Source organism: Myxine glutinosa, chromosome 12 (genome assembly GCF_964187855.1).
Source record: "Myxine glutinosa chromosome 12, kmMyxGlut1.1, whole genome shotgun sequence".
NCBI classification, from domain to species: domain Eukaryota; kingdom Metazoa; phylum Chordata; class Myxini; order Myxiniformes; family Myxinidae; genus Myxine; species Myxine glutinosa.
The window spans coordinates 73,625,974-73,645,197 of NC_136272.1; the positions used below are offsets into that span (position 1 = coordinate 73,625,974).

The 19,224-nt window shown below is 46.8% G+C and overlaps 1 protein-coding gene and 1 long non-coding RNA gene across 2 annotated transcripts in view; both read left to right on the forward strand.

The window, feature by feature from the left end:
• Positions 1-13,277, forward strand: part of LOC137437515 (uncharacterized) — a 47,847-nt gene extending 34,570 nt beyond the window's left edge. The window contains exons 2-3 of the long non-coding RNA XR_010986545.1: positions 12,257-12,386; positions 12,942-13,277. This is a non-coding gene — a long non-coding RNA (uncharacterized LOC137437515). The remainder of the gene's footprint in view (positions 1-12,256; positions 12,387-12,941) is intronic.
• HPRT1 (hypoxanthine phosphoribosyltransferase 1) overlaps positions 1-19,224 on the forward strand; it is a 684,029-nt gene that overhangs the window by 378,041 nt on the left and 286,764 nt on the right. The window lies entirely within an intron of this gene.

Here is a 19,224-nt window from a genome sequence, read left to right on the forward strand (position 1 = left end):
TACGTGTGCAAAGAGTGCTTCATACCCTCAGTGTTGCACAGGTAAAAAAGGAAATTGTAATACCCTCTGCTACCAACACCAGGTGGCGCTACACGGTACACATTTACATAGAGTATTTTCGCCCCTCTCCCGGTCCCCCAGCTCCCCTAAAGAGGCCACAGCCACATACCCTGGGTTACCACCCAGACAAAGTTGTATTTGTACCCCGAGTAAAGTAAAGTGTTTATAGCTGGAGCACCCGGCGTTGCTTAAGCAAAAAAGAAACATTTGCATATTTGAAATGAGGGGAAATATAATGGAAAAGCAATTACATCCAAATCAGAATCCATCACAAATGTCAAATCATCATTTTACCTTTTCGTTGAATATCTGCTGCTGAATGTACCGTTCATCACGTTTCTGAGTTAAGTATGATGATGTTCATGAAGAAGATGAAGATGCGTTACCACCAACTTCGACCTCTTTCGGAATTGTGTTATTATTTGTGTTCAAATGTCTGGTAATTGTTTTGTATTTATTTATGCGAATGTGTACTTGTACATAACTATCATTAATCAAAAAGGTTTAGGCACTATCGAGAGAATTTATTTTGGCCTAAAACACTCCCAGGCACTCAATGATGAACCTCTGAAAGTTTGACGAAGATCCGTTCAGCCATCTCTGAGAAAAATGGCAACACACAGACACAGACACACACACACACACACACACACACACACACACACACACACACACACACACACACACACACACACACACACACACACACACACACACACACACACACACACACACACACACACGCATCAACGGCTCTCTTATATAGTAGATTTGTTTCATAATTTATTTATTTCATGTGTTTATTTCATAATTTATTTATTTCATTACTTATTTATTTATTTAAGTTTCATAAAACTATTTCATAATTTTCAACTATTTCCACTATTTTATTTTATTATTTCATAAAACTATTAATTTCACATTTATTTCATAATTTGTTTCATAATTTATTATTTCATCATTTATTATTTCAGTTTCATAAACTATTTCATAATTTTCAACTATTTCATAAAACCAAACTTCAAGATCCAAACTATTCATTTCACATTTATTTCATAATTTATTATTTCATAATTTATTTATTTCAGTTTCATAAACTATTTCATAATTTTCAACTATTTCATAAAACCAAACTTCAAGTTCCAAACTATTCATTTCACATTTATTTCATAATTTGTTTCATAATTTATTATTTCATCATTTATTATTTCAGTTTCATAAACTATTTCATAATTTTCAACTACTGTATTTCATAAAACCAAACTTCAAGATCCAAACTATTCATTTCACATTTATTTCATAATTTATTATTTCATAATTTATTTATTTCAGTTTCATAAACTATTTCATAATTTTCAACTATTTCATAAAACCAAACTTCAAGTTCCAAACTATTCATTTCACATTTATTTCATAATTTGTTTCATAATTTATTATTTCATCATTTATTATTTCAGTTTCATAAACTATTTCATAATTTTCAACTACTGTATTTCATAAAACCAAACTTCAAGATCCAAACTATTCATTTCACATTTATTTCATAATTTGTTTCATAATTTATTATTTCATAATTTATTTATTTCAGTTTCATAAACTATTTCATAATTTTCAACTATTTCATAAAACCAAACTTCAAGATCCAAACTATTCATTTCACATTTATTTCATAATTTGTTTCATAATTTATTTCATAATTTATTTATTTCATAATGTGTTTATTTCATTATTTATTTATTTCATTATTTATTTATTTCATAATGTGTTTATTTCATTATTTGTTTATTTCATAATTTATTAATTTCATTATTTATTTATTTCATTATTTATTTATTTCATAATGTGTTTATTTCATAATTATTTATTTCATTATTTATTTATTTCATAATGTGTTTATTTCATTATTTGTTTATTTCATAATTTATTTATTTCAGTTTCATAAAACTATTTCATGATTTTCTACTATTTCAGAAAAATCAACGTAGACACTATTCATAAACGATTTCAACCATTTAAATGTATTATTTCATAAAACTATTTCATAAAATTTATATCATATTTATTTCATAATTATTTATTTCATAATGTGTTTATTTCATAATTTATTTATTTCATAATTTATTTATTTCAGTTTCATAAAACTATTTCATGATTTTCTACTATTTCAGAAAAATCAACGTAGACACTATTCATAAACGATTTCAACCATTTAAATGTATTATTTCATAAAACTATTTCATAAAATTTATATCATATTTATTTCATAATTATTTATTTCATTAATTTATTTCAAAATTTGTTCAATTATTTATTTCTTTCAGTTTCATAAAACTCTCAATTTTCAACTATTTCATAAAACCAACGCAGACATAAACCTATGGCATTCCCATCTGAGAACATGACTTGTATGATGCTTTGTGCATCGTATGCGAATTCCATTGTAATTGAAGTAAATGTGCACCGATGTCTCTACATGGCTGCGACACACGTACATGCGTCTCCATGACCTTCGAGCTCTATTGAATGAAAAAAAAGGAAACTTTCCGCTCAATTCAGTCCAATGATTTTAAATTGCATCCCCTTGCAGCTAAAGTAGTAAACTTTTAAAATCCAATATTATGAATGGAGGTACTCTCTGGTTTCCATGAGATCAACATGATTCATTAGGAAAAGCGGAAAGCTTCCTAATCACATCAAAGCATCTCCTTGGTAATGCCTCTGCCAGGACCACAATAATTTGGATTAAAAGCTACACTTGGACTGTGCAAAAGTCATCTTTATTTCTTTATTCTGTTAACAAGTAATACTACTCCACATGTTCATGCAATTTTTTTTAATTTTTTTTTTTGGATACTGAATCGAGGCTCGTGAAAGAGCTGACATTTACTTCACAAACAAATCAACCAGACAAACAAAATATATAAAAAGAGGGAGCGGAAGACAAGAGAATGGGAAGCACACAAACACTTGAGAGCACACAACATTTAAGAGCAGGGAGATGTGTGGGAGGGAGAGGGCTTGGGGGGAGGAGGCGAGGGAAGGGGGGGGGGGGGGGTGGGAGAAGTATAAAACACAAGGACACCACTATTGGGTGGAACTAGGACATTCCACGAAGTAGCTTGGAGCAGGTACCAAAAATTCTGCATTTTTTTTTTACACAACTAACCATCCTATCCAAAGGTAATGAGCCAAACAGGATTTATGGCCAATACTTAGCAAGGCTTGGTGTGCGTGCATTTACGAGGTAATATCTGTCGGGCATCCCTGCGCCATGATCACAGCATGGACCCTTACATGTAACACCTGCTACCGGTGTGTTTGCTTCTCTTTGGATGAAAAGGTGACTTTGCCATGCTTCGCATAATGCATCCATATTTAATTACGAGTTTGTGGTCGTTTTAATTTTAGTCTATAATTGGCAACATAACCGATGCTTCCCTTCAGATTTCAACAACTCCGAACAACCACTCCATACAGGGTCATGTTATTATCCTTATTATTATTGCCAATTATCGTTGTTGTTGTTGTTGTTGTTTGGGGACCAATTCTATAAGAGCCTGGGTCTTCTATTGTTATTAGGGGACCAAGTCTACAAGAGACTGGGTCTCCTATTGTTATTAGGGGACCAAGTCTACAAGAGACTGTGTCTCCTATTGTTATTAGGGGACCAAGTCTATTAGAGCCTGGGTCTCCTATTGTTATTAGGGGACCAAGTCTATTAGAGCCTGGGTCTTCTATTGTTATTAGGGGACCAAGTCTACAAGAGACTGGGTCTCCTATTGTTATTAGGGGAGCAAGTCTAGAAGAGACTCAGTCTCCTATTGTTATTAGGGGACCAAGTCTATAAGATAATGGGGTCTCCTATTGTTATTAGGGGACCACGTCTATTAGAGCCTGGGTCTCCTATTGTTATTAGGGGACCAAGTCTACAAGAGACTGTGTCTCCTATTGTTATTAGGGGACCAAGTCTATTAGAGCCTGGGTTTCCTATTGTTATTAGGGGACCAAGTCTATTAGAGCCTGGGTCTCCTATTGTTATTAGGGGACCAAGTCTATTAGAGCCTGCGTCTTCTATTGTTATTAGGGGACCAAGTCTACAAGAGACTGGGTCTCCTATTGTTATTAGGGGAGCAAGTCTAGAAGAGACTCAGTCTCCTATTGTTATTAGGGGACCAAGTCTATAAGATAATGGGGTCTCCTATTGTTATTAGGGGACCACGTCTATTAGAGCCTGGGTCTCCTATTGTTATTAGGGGACCACGTCTATTAGAGCCTGGGTCTCCTATTGTTATTAGGGGACCAAGTCTACAAGAGACTGTGTCTCCTATTGTTATTAGGGGACCAAGTCTATTAGAGCCTGGGTTTCCTATTGTTATTAGGGGACCAAGTCTATTAGAGCCTGGGTCTCCTATTGTTATTAGGGGACCAAGTCTATTAGAGCCTGCGTCTTCTATTGTTATTAGGGGACCAAGTCTATAAGATAATGGGGTCTCCTATTGTTATTGGACTTGTTAGGCTTCCAGTGAGGTTCCCACTGGAACAAATTGTTCTTGTAAGGATTATTATTCTCACACATTTTGTGGAGACTATTCCAAGAAAACCGTTATAGCTAGCTCTACGAAACTTTAACACATTATAGATACCAATGTAACTTAGTGCATCATTAATTTTGTTTTTGAAATTTTGACTTACATTGGCTTACTTACAATGTAAATGCTGCCATTGCCTGTGACGTCGTAAACTTCAATCTTCTTCTTGACAACCGCTGAACGGATAAACGTGAAATTTTACAAATATAACCGCCGAGCCATAGGGATACAAGTTTGCAAAAAAAAAAAAACATCATTCACGTGGTTTGGCGGCCATATTCGATTTCAAAATAAAACTTTAAAAACCCACTTCTCTGAAATCGCTTATCAGATCGATACGAAACTTGAAACATATATTTACATATCAAAGGGGGCAAAATATTTGCAAACTATGACATCATTAGTCATGTAGTTTGGCCGGCATCTTGAATTTAAGGGAAAAAAATCTCTTCCGGAGTACCGCTTAACAGATCCATGTGAAATGTCATACATACAGTCACGTGAAAAAGTAAATACACCCCATGCAAAGTTTTGACTTTTTCAACATATTTTAACATACAGCTATTTGATCTTCATTTCAACAATATTGATAGATAAAGGTGATATAATATAACTAATATCATGAAACATTTACATTTTGTAGTCCATTGTATAATTTAAATAAACATAAATGCAAATTTCGCATGTGGATAAAGTAAGTACACCCTTGGCTCTAATCGGTGGTATTGCCCCCTTTGGCAGAAACAACCTCAAGTAGGCATTTCTTGTAACTGTCTACCAGTCTCTGACATGGACTGGGAGAAATTTTTGCCCACTCCTCCATGCAGAATTCTTTCAGCTGTGCGATGTTTGAGGGGTTTCTTGCATGCACAGCTCGTTTCAAATCCCCCCACAACATCTCGATGGGATTTAGATCCAGGCTTTGACTTGGCCATTCCAGAACCCTCCATTTCTTTCTTTTCAGCCATTCCTTGTTGGATTTACTGGTATGTTTATGGCCATTGTCATGTTGCAAGGTCCACATTCGGTTGAGCTTCAACTTTCCGACAGATGGCCTCACGTTATCCTCAAGCACCCTCTGGTACAATGAAGAATTCATTGTGGATTCTATGATGGTGAACTGCCCAGGCCTTGATGCAGCAAAGCTGCCCCAAACCATAATATTTCCACCACCATGCTTTACAGTTGGTATCAGGTTCTTGTGGTCAAATGCTTTCTTTGGTTTTCGCCAAACATGTCTTCTGGTACTGTGGCCAAATAGCTCTACCTTTGACTCATCTGTCCAGAGCACATTGTTCCAGAAGTGCTGGTCTTTGCCTAGGTGTTCATTGGCAAACTTTAGTCTTGCCCTGATGTTCTTTCTGGACAGCAACGGTTTCCTCCTGGCACACCTCCCATGTAGATCAAATTTGTGCAGCCTCTTTCTAATGGTAGTCTCGTGCACTTTGACATCAACAGTGGCAAGAGCTACCTGTAGGTCCCATGATGACATTGTGGGGTTCTTAGAGACTTCTTTCAGCATCTTTCGGTCTGCTCTCGGACTGAACTTGCTGGGGCGGCCTGTCCTGAACAAGTTGGCAGTTGTTTGGAATCTTCTCCACTTGTAGATGATCTTCCGGACAATAGAATGATTGATTTCAAATTGTTTGGAGATCTTTTTAAATCCCTTCCCAGACTCGTAGGCATCTATAACCTTCTTTCTGAAGGCCTCAGAGAGCTCTTTTGATCTCGGCATAGTGACGCCGCACACTTCCACAACAAAGAGCAAACCAAACTAAATGTCTGAGGTTTAAATGACACAGGTTCCTCCAAGATCCTCTCTAACGATGTTCTAATCATTTGCACCTGAGCTGGTGCACCTGATTCTAATTTTAGGTATTTGAAGTAGTGATAAATTTTTTAAATAGTCATTTTGAGATATTTGAAGATATTTTAATAGTCATAATATTTGAAGTAGTCATTTTGAGATGACTGATGTGGTAGAAAAAGTGGTGATGTCAGTACCCCACTCATTGATACTCCATTATCATTCTTTGATGGGACTCCATGGGAACGCTTGATCCGAACAGTTTGAGATTGACACTTTATTTATTTATTTTTAATTCAAAAACAAAAAAAATCAGAAAAATATACACAAAAATTGTATGGGATAATGAAATTGATGATGCCGTCGGTCACGTGGTTCGGCAGCCATATTGGATTGAACTTAAATCTACATTGTCAATACTAGTGTGACTCGGTGCGCTCCTCGCGCCACACCACAGTCATTTCAGAGGGATAGGCATCTTTGACCATTTCGGTGTCTTTTGGGTCTTTTGTGTCTTCATGGTGTTTTAGGTCTTCAAAGCCATTTGGGGCTTCAGGATCTTTTGGATCTTCTGGGCCTTTAAGGGTATTTTGTGTCTTAAGGGTCTTTTGTTTCATCTGGGTCTTTAAGAGTCTTTGGGGGTATTTAAGGGTCTTTGGTGGCTTTGGGGTGTTTTGGGTCTTTGGGGTGTTTTGGGTCTTCGGGGTGTTTTGGGTCTTCGGGATGTTTTGGGTCCTTGGGGTGTTTTGCGTCTTCGGGGTGTTTTGGGTCTTCAGGGTGTTTTGGGTTTTCAGGGTCTTCAGGGTATTTTGGGTCTTCAGGGGTATTGGTGGTCTGAAGGGTCTTGGGGGAATTAAAGGGTCATTAAAGATCTGAGGGGTCTCAGCAGTCTTAATGCAATTAAGAGGGTTAATTAAGAGGGTTGTGGCAGGCACAAGGGACAATAATTCCGCGCACCAGTGGGTGGCGCGAGCGTCCAGGCGGGGAACGAAAACGCATGCCCTGCCTTTCGACCAATCGGCCACGCCCGGGGGCAAGGCGTGGCCTCGGGACATATATGCGGGATCTAAGCTCGAGCCCGCCCAGTGCTGAAGTGCGAGCTCTTAATAAGGACTCTTTGTTTGTACTAACACGTTGTGGCCAACCTCTCTGGCAATCGAGTCGTGTGTGCACAGCACCACACTGGTGACCCCGATTGGTTCAGCCGTTGCTGACCCCCGAACGCGCCATGACTACCAACGCCGTCGCCATCAAACTCCCGGAGTTTTGGGAAGCACAAGCCGACGTTTGGTTTGTGCAGGCCGAAGCTCAATTTCAGCTCCGAGGCATCACGGCGGACGAGACCCGGTACTACCACGTGGTCGCCGCCCTCGGGCCCGGCACTGCCGCCCGAGTCGTGTCCATCCTTCGGCGCCTGCCGGGCGACAACAAGTACGAGGCGCTCAAACATCTCCTCCTCGCCACGTTCGGGCTCACGGAGATCGAACGGGCCGACCCCCTCCTGGACCTTCCCGCCCTCGGCGACACACCGTCCGGATGGATTTCATACTGTCGCTGCTTGGAGACCAGCGCCCGGATTTCTTGTTCCGCGCACTTTTCCTCCGCCAGCTACCGATACAGGTGCGCCTTGCGCTGGCCGGTTCCAACATCACGGAACCCCGCGCCCTGGCCAGAGAGGCCGACAAGTTTTTCGCGGCCTGCGACACGCGGTCGGTTTACGGTGCTGCCGTAGTGGATCCCGGGGCAGAGGCTACAGCGCCCCCGGCTTCCCTCGTGGCCGCTGCTGCGCCCCGCCCACTACCGCCGCCGCCACCACCACGGCCGCCGCGGCCGTCACCGCCGCACACCTTGTGCTACTACCACGCCAGGTTCGGCCACAAGGCTAAAACGTGTCGCCCGCCGTGCTCTTTGGACGGGTCGGGAAACGACCGGGCCGGCGCTCATTAGCGGCCCTGAGTGTCGGCCATTCCGGCAGCCTCCTGTTCATCACGGACACCTTGTCCGGGCGCCGTTTCCTTTGCGACACAGGAGCGCAGGTAAGCGTCCTCCCTGCCTCCGCGTCCTACAAGCAAGCCACGGGCCGGGGCCCCGCTTTGCTTGCCGCCAACGGTACACCCATCCGCACATTCGGGAAGCGTTGCCTCTCACTGCGGTTCGGAGGGCAGCGCTTTCAATGGTCGTTCATCACCGCCAGTGTGCCAATGGCCCTGCTCAGTGCGGATTTCCTATGTGCGCATGGTTTGTTGGTCGACGTTAAGCGCAGACGTCTTGTCCAGGCCGAAACCTTCAGCTCGCTCGCTTGTTCGCCGAGCGGCTCGTTGAGCGGCTCACTGAGCGGCTTGCCAAGCGGCTTGCTGAAAGGTTCCATCCCGGCGAGTTTAGTTTGCACGCTTCCGGCAGCGGATGACTTTACCCGCCTCCTAGCCAGTTTCCCGGCCCTCACGCGGCCCACCTTCTCAGCGGTGGCCGTTAAACACGGGGTGGAGCACCATATACCCACGGTCGGGCCGCCGGTCTACGCCCGGGCACGCCGGCTCGAACCCATGAAGCTCGCCATGGCGAAGGCGGAGTTCGCCATGCTGGAACGGCTGGGTATCGTGCGGCGCTCAAACAGCGCTTGGGCCTCTCCGCTGCACATTGTGCCGAAGCCCGGCGGAGGATGGCGGCCGTGCGGTGACTACCGCCGGCTCAATGATGCCACCACCCCCGACCGCTACCCGGTCCCGCATATCCAGGACTTTTCCGCCCGGTTGGCAAACACGACCGTGTTTTCCAAGGTGGACCTCATCCGGGGCTACCAGCAGGTCCCCGTACAACCGGGCGATGTCCCGAAGACGGCCATCATCACCCCTTTCGGCCTCTTCGAGTTCCTGCGAATGCCTTTCGGGTTGAAGAATGCGGCCCAGGCGTTCCAACAGCTTATGGACAGTGTATTGCGCGACTTACCTTTCCTCTATGTCTACCTGGACGACATCCTAGTCGCGAGCGCGTCCCGGGAGGAGCACCTGCTCCACCTCCGCACGCTTTTCGAACGCCTGGGCCAGCATGGCCTAATCATCAACCCCGCAAAGTGCCGTTTCGACGTCGCCACCATCGCCTTCTTGGGGCACGGCATCACCAGGCACGGGGCCGTCCCTTTACCGGTCAAGGTAGAGGCGGTCAGGGATTTCCCGCGACCCCGCACGATCAAGGCTCCAGGAGTTCCTGGGCATGGTAAATTTTTACCACTGCTTCGTGCCCCACGTCGCCCAGCTCCTCCGCCCCCTGCATGAGGCCCTCCGGGGCAAGCCGGACAAAGGTGACATCGCCTGGTCGGAGCCGATGGCCGCGGCGTTTGCGGGCGCAAAGCTGGCCCTGGCCAACCCCACCATGCTGGCGCACCCGGCGCCCGATGCACCGATCGCCCTCACCACCGATGCGTCGGACTACGCGGTGGGCGCGGTGCACGAGCAGTGGGTGCGTGGTGCTTGGCAGCCGCTGGCGTTTTTTCGCCGGCAGCTTCGCCCGCACGAACGCCGCGACAGCACCTTCGACCGCGAGCTGCTTGGGCTCCACCTGGCGGTCCGACACTTCCGCCATCTGCTGGAGGGCCGCCCGTTCACGGCTTTCGTTGACCACAAGCCCCTTGTGTTCGCGATGGCCAAGGTCGCCGAGCCATGGTCGGCACGGCAGCAGCGTCACCTCTCTGCTGTGTCTGAGTATACGACGGACATCCGTCACATGGCGGGTAAAGACAACCCGGTGGCGGATTGCCTTTCCCGGTCCGTCGCGCACGCGGTCCACCTCAGGATCGACTATGCCCAGATGGCGGAGGACCAGACCGCCGACCCCGGCGTCCAGGCCTTGCAGACTGCCGTCACGGGCCTCCGCGTCACCGAGGTGCCGTTCGACGCCGCGGGCGCGGCCCTCCTGTGCGCCGTCTCCCTCGGCCGGCCTCGCCCCATCGTGCCCACTGGCTGGCAGCGCCCAGTGTTCGACGCCATCCACGGCCTGTTCCACCGGGGCATGAAGGCCTCCTAGAAGCTCGTCGCGGCGAAGTTCGTCTGGCATGGCCTCAGGAAGGACGTCCGCGACTGGGCCAGGACGTGCCTCGCGTGCCAGCGTGCAAAGGTCCACCGCCACACCCAGGCCCCGTTTGCGGTGCCCGAGCGTCGGTTCGACCACGTGCACGTCGACTTGGTGGGACCTCTGCCCACCTCGCGGGGGTTCACCCACCTCCTCACCATGGTGGACCGCACCACACGGTGGCCGGAGGCCGTCCCATTGGTGGCGACGTCTGCGGCTGATGTGGCGCAGGCCTTCATCGCCACTTGGGTTGCCCGGTTCGGTGCCCCCTCGGACACCTCGTCTGACCGCGGCCCCCTGTTCACCTTGGAGCTCTGGGGCGCGGTGGCGCAAGGGCTCGGCGTAAAACTACACCGTACCACGGCCTACCACCCCCAGGCCAATGGCCTGTGCGAGCGCTTTCATCGCTCGATGAAGGCCGCGCTCCGGGCCAGCCTCCACGACGGCAGCTGGCCCGACAGGCTCCCCTGGGTCCTGCTGGGCCTCAGGACGGCGCCCAAGGACGACCTGCGCGCGTCCTCGGCGGAGCTGGTCTTCGGGCAACCACTGCGGCTACCGGGCGAATTTATCCCCGACTCCACGGCTCCTTGGTCCGCGGCGCAACAGCGCTCCACCCTGCAGGAGACCGGCCAGAGGTTCGCCCCAGTGCCGACGGCACACCACGGTTGCCCGTCTTCCCACGTCGCCCCGGAGCTTCGCACGGCGGAGTCCGTCTTTGTCCGGCACGACGCCCACCGGGCACCGCTACGGCCCCTGTACGACGGGCCCTTCCACGTGCTGGAGACCGGGGACAAATATTTCACTGTCGACATCGGCGGTGCCCCGGATCATATCTCCGTGGACCGCCTCAAGCCGGCACCTCGATCTGGACCACCCCCCGCAAGCAGCTCTGCCTCCGCGTCGAGGCCGCCCCCTGGCGGTCGGACCCCCGGCACCCCCCAGCCCCGCTACCCCCCAGCCCTGCACGCATCGTCAGGGGGCGTTTCGGCCGGGTCATCCGGCTTCCCCGCAAACTCACCCTTCAGGTGCGCGGGAATTCTGGGGGGGCGCGTGTGGCGGGCACAAGGGACAATAATTCCGCGCACCAGTGGATGGTGCGAGCGTCCAGGTGGGGAACGAAAACGCATGCCCCGCCTTTCGACCGATCGGCCACGCCCGGGGGCAATGCGTGGCCTCGGGACATATATGCGGGCTCTAAGCTTGAGCCCGCCCAGTGCTGAAGTGCGAGCTCTTAATAAAGACTCTTTGTTTGTACCAACGCGTTGTGGCCTACCTCGCTGGCAATCGAGTCGTGTGTGCACCGCACCACAGGGTGTTAATTTTATTTGAAGAAGAAGAAGACGTTTTCGTCGCACATAAACATAACGACATGCATAACCATATACGTTTGCTATATTATAATAAAGATAAACACCACACAGAATGCACTACACGAACACGTCCCTGGAGAGGGTCTGCAATCCCTGATTGCTCTTTCGTGTTAGTTATCAGTTTAGTGAATGACGTAATATAAACTCAACTATTTTCAAATCAATTTGTGGATTTTACGAGTTGGAGAATACATTTGCATGCACAGTGAACACAGTCAGTCACCATAGAGACATTTGCTAATTCTCTTTTGTTTGGCTCCAGCATGTACAATTGTTATATTGAAACACGTGTCATTTGGGGGCTCGGAAGAATTCCCTTAGTCGAGTGAAACTGTTTGGTGAAGACGCATGTTTCGTGACCGCAGCTGTCGCCATGTGAGAGCTGCGTCTGCGGAGCCGACGGTGAGGTGCACTGCACCGTGAGCGCCTGTCCCATACCCCCCTGCGTCAACCCCGTGTACGACGCACACAGGTGCTGCCCCATCTGCAACGACGGTCAGTAATACGGTCTCGGGCAGAACGCATCACCGACTCAAACAGTGCATTCCAAGATTATTCGGGAAAATACACCAGACAAAATTACACATCAAGTTGATACTTTTGGTTTAAGATGTTAAAGTGAAACAAAATTCACAATGGAAAAAAAAAGAAAAAAAAGAGAAAGTTACTAGATTTGATCATTATCAGTTTTTGTCAATTTCTGAACAACTTCTCGGATTTTTCTATGGGGGCAGCCAGGTCTTATCCACATTGGCCATAACAGGTCCATCCATACCCATTTCACAATTCGTTAAACCTCATATGGCTGGAGGCACATACTCCAGTGCAGTTGGAGGTGCGACATGATATTCATTTGGGTGGTGAACCTGAAATACAATAGATTCGGATCATTTGGAGTCAGGTATAAGGGGTTATAAGCTTATTAAAGAGCTGCTTACATTGTATATGGCCAACCATGTGCGGGTGAGCGAGGATTTATTTGCATAACTTATTGGTAAAGTTTCTTATTGTCAAAACAACTTGCGCTGCCATTGTCACCCCCGTCCGCAGGTCCCAATTGCTATGCTGGCTCACTCGTCATACCTGCAGGTAGTGACGTCGCTGTGAATTGCTCGGTGTGTCGATGTCAGCAAGAGGGAGAATGGTGGCGCTGGGAAAACCAGGCAAACTGCACGCAGCTCCTCTGCTAGTGCACCGCATGCGATGTGGTTACGTGCCAGGGATCAACAACATGGCAACCACGTGTATGCCCAATGTCGACAATCAATGGAAAACTGCCCGTCATCATCTCATCTGATCGGCAGTTTGATTATGTGGTTTTGTAACGTAGAATGATAGCAGTCGTGCATTGTTCAGGATTAATGTGCAAAGTTACCATGAACCTATCACAAGGGAGAGAGTGGGGAGTGGGGGAGGTGTGGGAGGGAGAGACGGGGGGAGGGAGGGGGGAGAGAGGGAGGGAGAGAGAGAGAAGGGAAGAGAGAGAGAGAGAGTGGGAGAGGGAGAGAGAGACGAGGAGAGTGGGAGAGGGAGAGAGAGAGAAGGGGAGAGTGGAGAGAGAGAGAGCGAGAAGGAGGGAGAGGGAGAGAAGGGAAGAGTGGGAGAGGGAGAGAGAGAGAGGGAGAGAGTGAGGGGGCAGAGAGGGAAAGAGAGAGAGAGAAGGGGAGAGTGGGAGAGGGAGCGAGAGAGAAGGGGAGAGAGAGAAGGGGAGAGTGGGAGAGAGAGAGAGGGAGAGAGAGAGAGAGAGGGGAGAGCGGGAGAGGGTGAGAGAGAGGAGGGGAGAGCGCGAGAGGGAGAGAGAGAGGAGGGGAGAGCGGGAGAGGGAGAGAGAGAGAAGGGGAGAGCGGGAGAGAGAGAGGGAGAGAGAGAGAGGGAGAGAGAGAGAGAGAGTAATACAGTGAGACAATGAGACAATAATACAGTGAGACAGTGATACAGTGTAACAGAGGCAAAGAGGGAGACAGAAACAAAGAGAAAGACAGAGAGAGATAGAGACAAAGGCAGACAGAGATAAAGACAGAGAAGGACAAATAGAAAGATACAAATAAAGAGAGAGAGCGCGACAGTGGGAGAGAGTGAGGGCAACAGCCAGACAAAACGAGAGGGAGAGACAGAGCGACAGACAGACAAAACGAGAGAGCAAGAGTGTGACAGACAGAGTGAGAGAGAGTGAGAGACAGACAGACATAGCGAGAGAGTTAAACACAAACATAGCAAGAGAGTAACAGACAGCCATAGTAAGAGACCAACCGGCAGATAGAGTGAGAGAGCGAGAGAACGACAGACAGACAGGGCGAGAGATCTACAGACAGACAAGGCGAGAGATCGACAGACAGACAAGGCGAGAGATCGACAGACAGACAAGGCGAGAGATCGACAGACAGACAAGGCGAGAGATCGACAGACAGACAGGGGGAGAGATCGACAGACAGACAGGGCGAGAGATCGACAGACAGACAGGGGGAGAGATCGACAGACAGACAGGGGGAGAGATCGACAGACAGACAGGGCGAGAGAGCGTCAGCGACAGACAGACACCGCGAGAGAGCGTCAGCCGCAGACAGACGGGGGGAGAGAGAGAGAGGGAGAGAGAGAGAGGGAGAGAGAGAGAGAGAGAGATGCACAGAATTTAAATTGATGAAATCCATGAACACCAAAGTGTGCAGCTTGGCCAAGGAGCTTGTGGTACACCTCAGTACTGAGTGTATGACACAGTCGGCTGCATCCAAAATGTAGCATTTATTCAAACTAGCAGTTATTACCGACAACGCCGCTTCGTGATGGAATCATGTTACATGTTGGTACGTGCCAATGTCAAAACTGCCAGCATGAAATCATTCCATTGCATCTGTATTGTAAAGACTCCAACATGGAAAACACACAACATGCGAGATAACATCATGCAGCCATGTGGCGAGATTCAGAACAAAATCCGTCGCGATATGAGGTGCAGAAATTTAAGGATTGACGCAGTGAAGTGTGAAGCCACAGTTGATCGATGTTGAGATTTTAAAATTATTTATTTGTATGCAGCCTGATGCTGCTGGTTGCATCATTTTTGAGGGGCGTGGCTATGCCGCTGATGAAATGTCCCCTTACCAGCTAGCTGGTGCTCGTTTTGCCATCCTCAGACGGGTGACAGACTGAGTCAACCACCCTGGTGTTCATTCAACGGAACGACATGGGCTTGAACTGAAGACCCTGGGATCTTAAGGCAGCCACCTTAACCGTTTGGCCAACACAATGCTTTGATGTCGAGATAAGCAAGCTCAACAGATTCAACTAGAACGGCACTCAGTAGAGAGTATACCTCCACCTGGTTGGCCATATCACTCAATGGTGAAGAATCACGTAAAAACTTCGACTAGCCGGATCCGAATCCGGATCTTCACCAAAATTGAATCCATTCTTCCTCGTCAGACACCCAACCTGTCCATCAGGTTTCGTCCAAATCCGTCCACAACTTTTTGAGATGTCCCGCTATGTATCGTTTTTGGTCCTATCTCCCAATGGTGAAGAATCGCTTAAAAAATTCTACTAGCCGGATCCGAATCCGGATGTTCATCAAAATCTAATCATTTCGTCCTTGTCACATACGCTACATCTCCGCCAAGTTTTGTCCAAATCCCTCCACAACTTTTTGAGATATCCTGCTGTGTATAGTTTTTGGCCCAACTCCCAATGGTGAAGAATCACTTTTAAAATTCTAGTAGCCAGATCCGAATCTTCACCAAAATCTAATCATTTCGTTCTTGTCACTTTCGCTACATCTCCGCCTAATTTCGTCCGAATCCGTCTACAACTTTTCGAGATATTCTGTTCACAGACAAACGGATATACAAACAGACAGGGGTGAAAACATAATCTCCATCCACCTTTGGTGGCACAGGTAAAGATTCCTCCCATTCACATAAATGGTTCAGGAAACTGTTACGTGCTCCTCCCCGACCCCCTAGTCATGGTGTACCTCCGAGCCCCGAGAAGAGTCACGGCAGAAAAATGTGTTATTCTGTGTGTCAAAGATCAACGGAGAAGCCACCCCAATTGTTACTCACAAACAAATATTGTATTAAGATCACACAAGAATAACAGTACAACACAATAGTATTCAAAAGTACAATCAATATGTCCTATGATGGTACCATCAGTTTTGTAATATATAACTCACTGTGCTCCAAGTGAGTGAAACAAGAACATTCCCCAATGTCTCTTATTCCCGGCTTCAAGACGAAGTTGATTCGCTCCAGCAATCGCCAGAACGATGTCCAATCGAGACCAGAATCCCGTGCGGATGGCACGTACAGTACAGTCACACAGCCGAAGCTGTACAAAGGCGCCCTCAAGGCGACTGAAAAATCCAAAGGCTCCCCACAGGCGACTGAGAGATCACACCCCCGGGTATGGACGAAGTAACCTTCAAAAAGCCATGTCACACACACGCCCCAGATCGACGTCTGCATGCGGTGGAGATGGTCGAAAAGAGACGAAACCGCGAGCGAAGCACAAGTCCTGCGCGAGTCAAAATGGCCGACAACCCGGTCTCGTGGCGCACGGCACAGCGATGATTCTCTCCTGAATCGATCGCAAAACCTGACACGTAGGTTAATCTGTCACAGCGCTAACCACTCTGTCGTAGGAATCCCTTCCCTGGGAAACCCGAAAGTTCGCTAGTGACTGTTGTTCGCCAACGTTCACTCCAGACCGCAAATAGCTCGGCTCCTTCTTGTCCGACTCTCTTGCTCCGCCCTTTTTTTCTCTTCGTCCTCCGGTTCCCGATCCGGTTTCCTGTTTCTTTTAACATTAACTTTTTTACCTTTTGAAAACAGCTCATGGACAATAAACCTTTTGAAAGCAATAACAGTATATGGAATCAGAAATATTTACAGTGGATGCAAACCACCACAACGGAAGTGACGAATCCGTAACAATACGTAAATTGTTAACAGCTACACATTCCACCAACTGAAGTGAATGAAGGAATTATTCAAACATTTCAACGTTCATGTCTTCTCATCGACCAACTTTGGCTTTGCACTGTATTGCACCAACCCTTCAATGATGATAATAGGTGCTTATTCGTCAATGTCTATAATACATCGCAGCGGTGCTTCATGTTGTGAAACAATGGCCGTTTGTTGTGCCGTCACACTTTTTTAATATTGCTGCCACCTCTAGGTGTTGACCTACAAATGTCAAACTCACAAATGTTCTCTGTTGCATGTGGTTAAGCATCTCCGACACGTCAAAACAATTGTGTTTTACTGGCTTTGGCTTTGGCTTTGATCAATATAGGGATGAAGGCGTTGAATGCTTCTATGTCTTTCATGATACCATCAAATATTAATATTCACAAATGCACAAACTTCATGAACTCATGCCTGTGGCTTTATGCAGTGGAAAACCGAGAACTTGAATCCATTGAATTTGGAAGAATATTGCTCTAGTTCTGAAGGATTGAATGGTGATAGTAAGGATGTTGAGAGTGTATAATAAGATGGGAAGCAGAAGTTAAAATTCCGGATGTTAATGTTATCATTTCTTATTTGATGTAAACATCCCAGTACCGGAAGGATTAAAGAAAGGCAGTCTGGATTTGAAAGGTTCACGGTCTCAAAGTTCTTCCCGAACGCTTTATGATCAAGTCGTAAAATGCCAATCAAAAAGGACGGGTTGGAACAGTTTATTGGACGGTGCAGCCTCGTGAGCATGCCAAAGTCTGAAGCCTCGGCCTGGTGTCAAAGCGCGCTTATATCTTCTTTATTTATTGGACATCCTATGGATGTAAATGAACACTTCGTTTACGTTGCACGTGTTGCACATCACGTGCAGCAAATTTCACGCCCCTGTAGCTTGTCTTTATTTTTATTTTTTTAAACGCTTCTGTACACCGCCCTTGAGGCTCGGTTTGCAAGCCACCGTCTACAATTCCAACAGAAGAGACAATTACTCTTACCGAAAATGTTTTTCGAGTTAGTTTTTTTCCTGAAAAATAGACCATAGTGAACAGACATTCGTGTTAAAAGATTGGCCTTTTAAACCTACCCTTATGAAGGGGGACAGACATCTGTACAAATACACAAACTGACTGTGTTTTATTTGGTAGATGACAACTTTTCAACCCGATTTGGTACTTTCCACCCACGATGCCTCGTCACAATTTTAAGACTTCATTAGTTTGTAGGAATTAATGAAGTCTTAAAATTGTGATGAGGCATTGTGGGTGGAATGTACCAAACCAGGTTGAAAAAAATTGTTTGTAGTTTGTAGGAATTATTAAGATCGACGAAATGCAGTTTGGATTTATGCCAGGAAGAGGAATGACAGACGCGCTTTTTATTCTAAGGCAGTTGCAGGAGAAGTACATGGAGAAGAGGAAGAAGTTGTTTCTTGGGTTTGTTGATCTGGAGAAAGCATTCGATAGGGTTCCACGTGAAGTAGTGGCATGGCCATTGAGGAAGTTAGGAGTGGAGGAATGGTTGATCAGTGTAGTGATGGCGATGTACGAGAGAGCGCGCACAGCTGTAAGGACAAAGGACGGGAACAGTGGTGAGTTTGAGGTGAAGGTGGGAGTGCATCAGGGGTCGGTACTAAATCCACTACTATTTGTAGCTGTGATGGAGGGTGCTGGCTCGGAACGTAAAGGACGGTTTACCGTGGGAGCTGTTGTATGCAGATGATCTGGTGTTGATTGCGGAAAGTATGGATGGACTGAAGGAGAAGATGAACAAGTGAAAGGAATATATGGAGACAAAAGGTCTGAAGGTGAATATAGGAAAGACGAAGGTGATGGCAAGTGGTAAAGCATGTGGTGATGTGGAAAGAACTGGGAAGTGGCCATGTGCTGTGTGCAGGAAGGGTGTCGGAGTGAACTCCATTCAATGTACAATGTGCGCTGAGTGGGTTCATCAAAAATGTAGCGGTTTGAGAGGGTCATTAACCAGTGTGGCAGCTACTTTCAAGTGTAAGGTGTGCACAGAGGGAGCTGCAGATGGAGGAAATGTTGAGTTGGATATTGGAGACGGCATGAAGCTGGAAGGTGTGAAAACATTTTGCTACCTCGGAGACATGCTGAATGGAGAAGGTGGATCAGACACGGCAACGGTTGCTCGAGTGAGATGTGCATGGCAGAAGTTTCGGGAACTGAGTGGCGTGCTGACGAGGAGGGGAGTGTCGTTGAAGCTGAACGGAAAGGTGTATGCTCCATGTGTGAGAAGTGTTATGATTTATGGGAGCGAGACATGGGTAATGAACGTAGAGCAGCAACGAAGGCTGGAAAGGGTGGAAATGCGAATGGTTCGGTGGATGTGCGGAGTATCGTTGAGAGAGAGGAAGA